Source organism: Leptopilina boulardi, unplaced genomic scaffold (assembly GCF_019393585.1).
Source record: "Leptopilina boulardi isolate dan_hultmark-lab unplaced genomic scaffold, ZJU_Lbou_2.1 LbouV2_216, whole genome shotgun sequence".
Taxonomy (NCBI): Eukaryota; Metazoa; Arthropoda; class Insecta; order Hymenoptera; family Figitidae; genus Leptopilina; species Leptopilina boulardi.
The window spans coordinates 1,459,420-1,470,941 of NW_026137770.1; the positions used below are offsets into that span (position 1 = coordinate 1,459,420).

General features: G+C 24.5%; 1 long non-coding RNA gene across 1 annotated transcript; it reads right to left on the reverse strand.

Annotated features, from left to right (window-relative positions):
• Window positions 1-8,095: 8,095 nt before the first annotated feature.
• Window positions 8,096-9,520, reverse strand: LOC127279372 (uncharacterized). The gene is made up of 3 exons (XR_007842629.1): window positions 9,264-9,520; window positions 8,676-8,855; window positions 8,096-8,494 (listed from the first exon to the last, which is right to left on the reverse strand). It is a non-coding gene; the product is annotated as an uncharacterized LOC127279372 (long non-coding RNA).
• Between the last annotated feature and the right edge of the window lie 2,002 nt (window positions 9,521-11,522).

Below are 11,522 nucleotides of genomic sequence, written 5' to 3' on the forward strand. Positions count from 1 at the left end.
ATTTCATCTAATCTCGTTTCTTACTTGAATTATAAAATAATTATTGATAAAATTACTCATTTTTTGTTGTTGAATTAACTAATAATTTGATTAACTTTAAAAAAAAAATTTGTTATAGGATTAAAATAATTTTTTGTATTAAATTCCGTTGATATCTTTAGTAATTTAAACGGTTACACGTTAGAAATGTTCTTGTTGAGAGTAAATTTTTATATAATTATAAATTCATAATTTTTTATATTCTAGCGAAAAAATTTTCCAAGAGGAAGTAAAAGTTGATTCATCAGATTCCCACAGTGTTTAACCTGAAAATTTATGGCACGTTAAAGACTATAAAGATTAAGATCAGCTGAAATGCATTTTTCCATTTGAAGGTTAACGTCTGCATCTTTTTAGTGTACCTATACTAGTATCATTTTTAAACTTTCGAAAATTTTGCAGTAGATCTTTGTTTTCGGGCCTTTTTTGAAGATAAAAAAAAGGCAGAGTTCGTGTACTTCGAAATTTTTTGAAAAACAATATTTATTACTGGGAACTTTTACATAGTATAGGTTAGCTTTAAATAGTTTATTCAAGCGTATATAAATTAATTAAATTTAATCTCTTGATTTTCTAAAGGAAAATTTGATGATTAAATTCATTAAAAGTATACATTAAACATGAAACACTTTAAAAATTTTGTTTGTTCGTAATTTTTTTGTGTTTATTTCAAGAATATTTTGCTTATAAAAGTAATTTCATATTTTTATTAAACATTAAAAATAATCCAATTCAAAATATCCTTAATCATTTGAAAATGTTTAATTAGAATTGACTGATAATTTTTCAATTTTATAATTCATTGAAAATTTAAAAAAATAATTATTTTGGAGATTTTGAAAGCACTTTAATTTAAATCTGTATTATCTTTGGTCTTTTCCCGCGCTTCTACTTACTACCCCACAAATTATTAAAGAACTATCAATTTTTGCAAAAAAATATTGTATTAAAAAGCGAATGTTGTTTTGAAACAGGTTTCGGAGACTCCATAACCGGACAGGACAGTATTCACAAATATGCCCTCGTGGTTTGGGGAATTTAAGAGAGGCACTGCTTGATTTTTCTTTTTTGGTAAGTACACTCGTATTTTAGTCAATGCACGACTCAAGTGGTTGGTGGTTGTAATCGAATCTTGCCGAAAAGCGAATAAAAAATAAAAAAATAAAAAAATAAAAAAAAAATGGATGTGAAGTAACGAAAATTATTAAGTGAGGTCCTCTCGGTGCGCATCTTCCATATGAACATACACTACAACGCTCATGAAACATTCGTAAGAAATGGCACTTGTGCATCGTGTGTTCACCATAGGCGGCAAACATTTTTATTTCTTGGTATCAGAACACTACTTTAAGTAATATTCTATAACAAGTATCATCTTACATATATACATGACGACTTGACTTCTTGTCATTCGTTTATTAAAACATTTGTTCATAATCAGCACATTGCACACTATTTTTTGTTGCTTGTACGTGAGTAAAACCTGTAATATGAATTCTCCGTCACAACTATATTATGTCTGCAACCGACATATATAATTTACTATACTATTATAATTTAATGAATCAAATCAATTTTTAAGTCTTTAATTTAAATAAATGAATTAATATTTGTTTGCTATTATTAATGAGGGATTATAGTTTTAATTAAAACTCGTGTTAATGAAAATTGACGAAAACTTGAGGTTTAGGCGCCAATGCTCGGTGCGTATATATATAAGACAGGTTGAATCCATGCGTAATTGAGGCGTAGAAAAAAGGAAAAGAAAGATGAATAAAAAAACGTAGAAGTAAGGTTGACCAAAAGAATTACGGGGGTTCGGAATGACAGGGGAATGAGAGAGACGCTTGACAGGGTTTATTAGGGCAGCTGCAACCCAACATAAAAAAAATTGTGTTTATTACACAGAATTCTTTGATTGGATGCATTTTAGAGACTTTATAAAAATACAGTATTATTGTTAATGGATCTAGATTTTTTTTTTCAATGAAGCATAATTTTAGGTTATCTCTTATAAAATTAGAAATTTTTTAAAAAATTAAATCATTCAATTTTAAAAATTATTCACAATTATTTTTAATATTTCTATTATTATTGTTTATTTAAAAAAAAATAAATCATTATATTTAAATCAATTTAATTTATGTCGAATTGGTTTATATCATGTTATTGAGCTTGTACTTTTAGTTTTCATTTTTATTCATTTAAAAATCAGAAATTTATTCAAAACGTAAAACTCTGGGAAAGTAAAATGTGTGTTTATTAAATTTAAAAATCTAAACTATTTAACAACATTAATTTAATGATTAATATCATTATAAAAATAATAGATCATATAATAATTAAAAAAGCGAATTTAATTGGTGTCATAGTTTCAAAGAAAGAAAAGGAAAACACCACTTTTGTTTTTAAATTTAAGAAAAAAAATTGTCTTAAAATTAATGTAATTCTTCTACTGTACACTGAAGAAACTTTATTTAATTCAAATAATCGGTTACTTGATTATTAACAAATATATATTTCCTTGAACGAAATATTGTTTATTTGAGTCAATTAAATTTGATTTATTTCAAATACAAATTGATACAAATAAATATTTATTTGATAATAGTCAAGTAACCGATTATTTGAATCAAATAAATGAGTTTTTTCATTGTAATGCAAAAAGTGGAACATATTTTTTTCTTCAAAAACAATTTTTGATTTTATTAAAAAAAATGTTTGTTCACTTTTTGTATTACAAAGTATGTATTAAAGATAAGGAAGAATTAAGCTTACATTTTAAAAAAATCCATTATATGAGATATATTTAGAAAATTAAATTGTTCATATTAATCAAATATAAATTTTATTTGAAATATAAATTTAAAATTATTGTAGAATATGAGAAAAATAGAAAAAATCCAAACTTATAATTTATTATAACTCATCTTATAGTCAATATAAAGTTGCAAAAAGGATAACTATTACATTAAAAATGTTAGTTTTTTTTATTTTAAAGTTGATTTTCACGTTTATAATTGAAAATTCATAAACAAAATATGATTCAACGAGATATATATTTTCGAGTGTATCAACAACATCAGTAGCATCTTCAGCTTTAGAAGCAATACAGGTTGTACCTCTAATTTATTCCCCCATCTTCCCTTCACATTTATCTTACTTCATTTTAGCATGTCTCTTTCTTCTTCCTCAGGGTGGTCGTTAGATCCCTTTTCTCCTTGCTTTGGTCTCACACTAACTATAAGGTGCAAAAGCACCTCTTCGTCAAAGCTCTCTTTGGAGCAGTAGACTGAAAGTGAAAGTATGTGTATAAGGCCCGGCTAGCGGCGCAGACGTTTTTTTCTTATTCTTCTGTTTTCGTCTCGAATCTAACGATGGATTATCAAATCTAAACTTGATTCAAGTCTTGGGACTAATAATTAGCCTCAAGGGAATCACAGGAGATTGGCACTAAATCTTATATGTTTATACGGTAGCAGACCGATTATGCCATTATCAGGAAGCTAGCATTTTCTATCGTTTAATTACGTCCGTTTATTCTCCAATCGGGTTTCTCAATATTCACACAAATAAAAACATTTTTTTTTTCAAGTTTGTTGTGTTCAAAAAGAATAATGTTTTAAATATAGTTTTAAAAAAAATTTACAATGAAAAAAAAAATTTATTTGATTCAAATAATCGGTTATTTGACTATTATCAAATAAATATTTATTTGTATCAAATAATTATTATTTGAGTCAATTAAATGGTATTTGTTTCAAATACAGAAATTATTGGTTCAAATACAGTTTATTTAATTCAAATAAAAATTAATTGGTTCAAGTAAATATTTATTTAATTTGTCAAGTAGCCGATTACTTGAATTAAATAAATTTTTTTTCAGTAGTTTACAAAATGAAATAATAAAAAAATTAATATTTTTACAGTAGAAAATTTTAATAAAAAAAATAGGAAACTGAAGTTGGTGAATCGTTGAAAACGAGCTTTATAAATATATTAATAACTGAAAAAGAATTATGAAATTTACAAAAACTATGGTAAATATCCATCCCGTGTGAAAATAAAATTATTATAGTGTTTTGGGAATATTGACATAAAAGTTAAAAAGCCCTCCACAATAATGGAAAAAAATTACTACTATACTAAATTTTACCATAGTCGATATTAAATGTTCCAAGTTGCACCTTCAAATATCACAGTAAACATATTATATATACTCACACATATTACATATTCTTGCACCCAGAGAAATGATTTATTTGAACCAAATAAAATATATTTGAGTTAAATAAACGTATATTTATCTCAGAGCCTACTAACTTATTTATTTGTCATAATTAAAAATTTTATTTGTCATAAATAAATTTTTCTTTGGTTCAAATAAATTTTTTATTTAAACGAAATAAAACATATTTGAAACAAATAAATGAGTTAGTAGGCTCTGAGACAAATATACAATTTCTCTAAGTGTGAGGAACGCACGCTTTTAATACAATATAAAAAGCTTATTCTAATAATACACACATTCACATAATCGTCGCAATACATGCTTGAGACTTTTTTTTGACTTTGAAAACCATATTTATTTATCATTGAAAGTTGTACATTAAAGTTATACAAAAATTTCTTAATTCTATGATATATATTCAGCGCCTGTTATTTTAAGTAACTTATCTGAATGTTTCTTTATTTTATTATATATAATAATATTTGTATATTCTTTGTTTGGGTAAAAAGGTAGAATATGTAATTCAAAAACCCCATAATACATGCTTAAGAAAAAAGGGAACTTCTTTATATACTAAACAACACAAAGTATTGCCGCTTGCGAGAGAATTTCTACAAATATATATCTAATTTAATATTTTAAATTTATTTAAATTTATTAATTAAAGTATAAATTATTAGTATAAATAAAGTAAAATTTAAATTAAATTCTCAAAATTAAATATTATTCAGTAAATTTAATTTTGTGTTTCCTTCACTGTTTAACTTTTTGTATAATTTTAATTAAAAATTTGGAAAATTTCTTCAAAATTTTAACAATAATTCAAAAAATTTAGATTTTTTAAAAAGTTATTATTTTAAATAAATATAATAAAAAAATTCTAAGAATTACTTTTTTACAATGATTACACTCAGAGAAATGGTATATTTGTCTCCGAGCCTACTAACTCATTTATTTGTTGCAAATATATTTCATTTCATTAAAATAAAAAATTTATTTGAGCCCAAGAAAAATTTATTTCTGACAAATAAAATTTTTATTTACGCCAAATAAATAAGTTAGTAGGCTCTGAGACAAATATACGTTTATTTAACTCAAATATATTTTATTTGGTTCAAATAAATCATTTCTCTAGGTGTACTTGATATAATTATACTTTTTTTGAAACTATTTTTTGTTTTGAATTTTTATTAAAATTTTTCAATATTTGATTTTCAGACATTTTTATGAAACACTTAAAATAAATAAATTATTTTTAATAAAACACAAAATAATAATAAACACATATTTAAAAATAATTTTTTTATTTGAAATTATACATTTGATTTAATTATTATTTAAATTAATCTAATTTGTTAAATCTAAATATTGAATAAAATGTTCAAAATAGTCATTTCTCATATTTGCAAACTATTTACTTAATACATACATATTGATAATATTACTATTACGTGATTAAACCCAATCGGTTTTGTCACTTCATCCTCTCTTACTATTGGTTTTTTGTAAAAATAATTATTATAATGTCAAATTTTACAAACTAAAGTTTCTCCGTGTATGAAAAAAAATTTAATTTAGAAATATTTCTTAGTTTCAAACAATTTTTTAAAAATAAATTTCATTTTGTGACGATCCAGATGATATGACTAGTTTCAAATTTATTTCAAATAATGACTCTAAAACCAAAAAAACTTCAAAACTCCTTAATATCGATTTTACAGAATAATCATTCTATAAAAGTTATTAAATGTTTTTTTCTTAATTCAGTAATCATCTGTCAATTGGTTTTAAAACTATTGATGCGACTTTCAAGTATATAGTTAATCCCACATTTTGCTTTCATCGTGATAAATAAGGTAGCCTGCTAAGGAACTGGAAAGTCGTAAGTCCCTGAACTTGACTGACTCTTCCTTATAGACCAACACACATTGCTGCTTCTATAAACACAGCATGTATTAAACATATAACATGTGGTTTATTTCATATGCAAAAGAGTCATGTTAATTAATATGCGGTATACACCTTATACATCCCAAGGAGGAAAGTGATCTGCTTTGCAAATTCAATTTTTTTTTCTTTTGCTTTAATCTGATGAAATTTTTTCTGATTTATTTAGCAATTCTAGAAATAGTTGAACAATCAAAATGTTATTGATTTTTTTTTATATATAATATAAAATATAACTATATGTTTTTTTAAAAGAAAATTCTTAATTTTTTTAACTACCAGATTATATGATTCGAGATGTTAAATATCAAACACAATTTCTAAAAAATTAAAAGATTTTTTATACATATAATGGTCGTGAGAAATTTGAACAAAAATTGCGTTTAAAGTAAATTTATGATATGTTTATGTTTTTGAAATATGATCGAACAACTTTAACCACGATGGCAATCAGGTGATACTTCTCGCTGAAAGTAACAATGATACCGTTTTAGCAATTTTGCAAAAATATAATAACTTACACGCGCGAAAGAATTCCATTTTTTTGTGTCATTTTTCTTCCGCATATTTCAATGCTAATCCAATATGAAATATTTTCTAATAAACAAATTTTTCACCCTAATGATACTTTTTGATTTGTCAATTAATTAATTTTTTTTATTTCTTTTTTAAATTTTCATTTAATTTATTAATTTAAATACTATTACAAACAAAAACATGAAATATATTATTTTGACGTGACAACGTCTTACTCCGAGGTCTAGGGAGTCAGTCAGAAAAATTGGCGTTTATATCGACGCCGAGTTCTCGAAAAAACTATAAGTCATATTTTACAGATTTTTGTATTATTCGATTACTTTCGGTTTAGTCTCGATGCCACACTTATTTTTGTCAAATTTGGAAATAAAATTTTTTATAGCTTTCTATATTACCGATCGGTTAAAGATTTAACTACAGTATTTTAATTTTTCTTTTTGTAGATTCTATCATCGATGGCTTGTGGTGTCACGTACTTCAAAGATAAGGGCAAAAGTAAAAAAGGACATCTTGAAGGACACAGAATTCTCCAGTTTCAGACTTTTTAGAACTCGGTCTATTTTTACGGTTATTTTTCACATTTTCTGAATGGAAATTTAACTTGAAAGTAGGGATCTCCGAGGGCTAATTAGTTTGAAAGAAACTTCTTGAAGCTGAAAATTCGTTATTAAGGTAAATATTTTAATTTATTGAAAAAATTTTATTACAAAAAATTTAGTTGTATTTTTTGACGTGACAACGTCTTACTCCTAGTTCTAGGGAGTCAGTTAGAAAAATTGACGTTCATATCGACGTCCAGAAATCGAAAATTATAAGTATGTAATATATTTTCAAGATTTTTGTGTTTTGGTTTAATCAATCAATTTAATAATTATTCAATCAATTGCTGAAATTTTGCATCAGAATAATATCAAAACATAACCTAAATAATGGATGTCCCCTGTTCAAGAATTGTTATAATTAACTGGTTCACCACAATTCTTGGTATTTCATTTTGAAAATTTTTAAATTTATTTGTTTTATGCACCGAAAAGAATGTATTTGATTCAAATAATCGGTTATTTGATTATTATCAAATAAATATTTATTTGTATCAAATAATTTTACTATTTGAGCCAATTAAATGGTATTTGTTTCAAATATAAAAATTATTGATTCAAATACAATTTATTTAATTCAAATAAAAATTATTTAGTTCAAGTAAATATTTATTTGATAATAGTCAAGTAATCAAGTATTTAAATGAAATAAATTTCTTTTCAGTGTGTTTAAGTACATAATAAATACTAAATAAAAATCTTATAAAATTTATTTTAATTCATTAAAAAAGACGTTGTCACGATCAAAATTTTCCGTCCGTGTAATAAATACAGACCCCGCTTTATTTTTATTGTGACAAAAGAAAATTTTTCATTTTAATATATGGAAATAGTTGATTAATTTTGCTTCCTACCCTCCGAGTAAGCTTTGTATTTTAGTATATGAAATTATTTGATAGTTGTGTGTATAATTAAAAGCTATATATATGTATATATTTTATTTTCATTTGCAAATGATTTTTGTTATATGTCAGTAACTTGAGGAAATTTTTTTTTTGCGATATTGCTCCGCGTATTACGCGACACCGTCGCTCCAATTTCAGAGGAGAATCTCCACACGCACGTGTATATAAACGAAAAAAATCATGAAATGCAAGCTTAGGTATCCAATATAAAACCACTCGTATTATATACAGTATACCTGTAACAAGATGAATTTTATGCTCTAAAGACTTAAATACACTATTTATAATAAAAGCAATATATAGGTGTAGATTCTGCATAATATATTATGTGGACAATTGAATTGAAATTTCTTTGTATTTCATTTTAAAGTTTATTGTTATATTATTATTCGGTATTTGGAAAAACAGTTGACTCACCATTTGAATGCTATATAGGAAGTACTAGAAAGCAATGTTTCAGTAAGATCGACGATAGCTTTCTTATGCTGACATGATATTTCTGTCTCTTTGCACATTTTTCTCTCCTTTTCTTTTATACTCTTTTCCTCCTTCTTTTTCGGAATCGTTTATTTTTTTCCACTTTAACCACTATTGTTTCTGTTTCATGAAGAATTGCACACAGTGAAAAAAAGAAACGTTAAATTTACAAAGTAGATTATATAGTAAATATATAATATAATCAAATGCTGAAATTCACAACGTTTATGGTCAACAAATTTTTTTAAGGAACATTTTTTTCAATGAGAAATTCTATGAATTTTCGTCTCAAAGGTATTTCTTGTAATGTTGATTGAAAAACAAATTGTAGAAAAACATTTTTTCAGGTAACTAATTTTATAACTTTCTTTCTTAAAAAATAATTTATTTTCTAATTGTTGATCATAAACGTTGTGCATCGTATGATCAACAAGGTTTAAGCCTATAATAAGTAGTAAATAAAATTAATCGTAAATTTCATAATGGTGTTTGAAGGGAATAATATATGTTACTATAATCACCACGCACAATTATTGCCAATGTCTCATTTGTAGATCATAAATTTCTTTAAAGTCTTTTGATTGACTTTTCATTGAAAAATCTGTGAAATCGTTGCTTCATTATAGGCAAAAGTTTAGCACATATAATTTCGCATCTCGTAAACTGTAAACAACGATAATTATAGTTATACATAAGTATAGTTATCTATAGGAATGATTTTCTAATTTTACTTATGCAAAGTACATGAAAGAAGATTAATTGCCCTATTACCACTTGAAATTTATTTTTCCTTTATAATACCTTGACCAATCACAGATGTGAAAGTAATAATCGGTCATAGGGTTGACCTCAATTTATTTTCGAAATACTTTGGTGAAACCGTATGTACAACTGTGCGCAAAACATTACATATATTGCACATTTCTAAACATACATGTACACGATTCTTAATCACTCCAGAAGCAGACAATAAGATAAATTCAATTTTTATTTTATATTAAATTTGATAATTTTGGTAAATTAATTTTTTGTTTCGTTTAAAAAAGTTCTTCAAAAATGATTTTCATGTTGATATGTTAGCAATTGAAATGTCTCGAAAGAATGAAAAATATTTTATATTAAAAAAAAAACATTTTAATAATTATTAGGTAAATAATTTATATTTATTTAATTATTAATTAAGGGGGAGGAATTTTTTGAAAATTGATACAAGTTTTAAGGAAATTTCATTAATTTTTCAAAAAATCCGTTGTGCTTTGGGTATTTTCTGTTTAATACATCCCTAAATGAAAATATAATCCCTATTTTAAAAGGAAGCTAAAAACATCTGACACGTTGTTTTTATATTTTTCAACATTCTTTTTTTTTTTTGAAAAATTTAACATGATGAGAAGTTATCAAATTTTAATTTGTGTTATCTAATTTGGAAATTTTTTCTGTTTGCAAAATAAAATTTTTCTTTATAAGTTAAAGTATTTTTAGCAGTCTATTATAAGAACGAAAATAAACGATTATATTTGATCCAAACTAAGAATAAACTTTCTCATGCATTTCTTACACCTTATGCGGTGAATTTCTTGATGAGCATCCCGACAAGATTTACCCTTTTTTTTCTCACCTTCTGTGAGGATTCATCACGATATGCAAGACCTGTCCTTTGCTGCAAGTTTTAACACATCTTTTTTTTTTTTGTTTTTCATTATTTGTCTTATTTTAAATTAACATTTTCTTTAATATTCTTTTATTGTATTTATTACTAATATTACATTTATTATTACTTTTTTGATTTTTTGTTAATGTTTCCATAAAATACTATATAAGTATTTATTTTAGAAAATACTAAAAATAGTTTATTTATTTACACTTCAATATTATTATATAATTAAATATAAATATGTTGTGTATTTTTGTTATATATTAGGTCCTGTTTGAGAGTAGAGATGCAGCAGCAGAGATGTCTGGACCATTGCAGTGAGCAAGGTAGGATTACATTTTCAATGCATAAATTTATATAGATAATTTAGAAATAATTAATTTTACTTTTAACCGAAATATTTGCTTCTTTTATGAAGAAAAAAAATCGATTCTTTTTTTTTTTAAAGTAGCCATTAAATATTTTGGTTTTTAACAAAAAATAAAAAAACGCTTTAAAAGCATGTGTTTGTTAGGTCCACAATGTTAACTTTTTCGACCACTTTTCACGTAAAATATTAAATGTATATTGAGCTGGGATTTTGTAGAGAAGTCTAAAATATGATAAGGAAGAGCAATGAGGTGCAAAATATATGTTAAAATAGTTATAATTATGTTATTAGAACATCCGAACATTGGCGTCACTCATAACCTCATTCTATAACAATTTACTAATGTTTTATAATAATTATTTCAATAAATATCAACAGTTTGGCAACTCATTGTCTTTCCTTATATTATATTTTAAAATATTCTAGAAAATTTCAGATCAATCAATACAGTATTTTACGAGAAAAGTATTCTAATTAATTAGTGGGAATTCGTTCTCTAATTTAAATTAGTAGAAATTTTCATTAATTTAAATTAGTTAATCTGTTAATCCATCCAATAGTTAAAATCGCAAACTTTCAGAAATTGAACTTGGAGACGTTTATAATAACAAAAATTCAAAACGGCATTTAATTTAAAAAAAATTTTTTACTATGAGATAAAAAAAAATCTCACAAAAGTAACGATAAAAACAACTTATTTTCCTTGATGGAAATTTTCAGCCCATTGAAACAATTTAGTTTATTGTATTTTTTAGTCTATTGT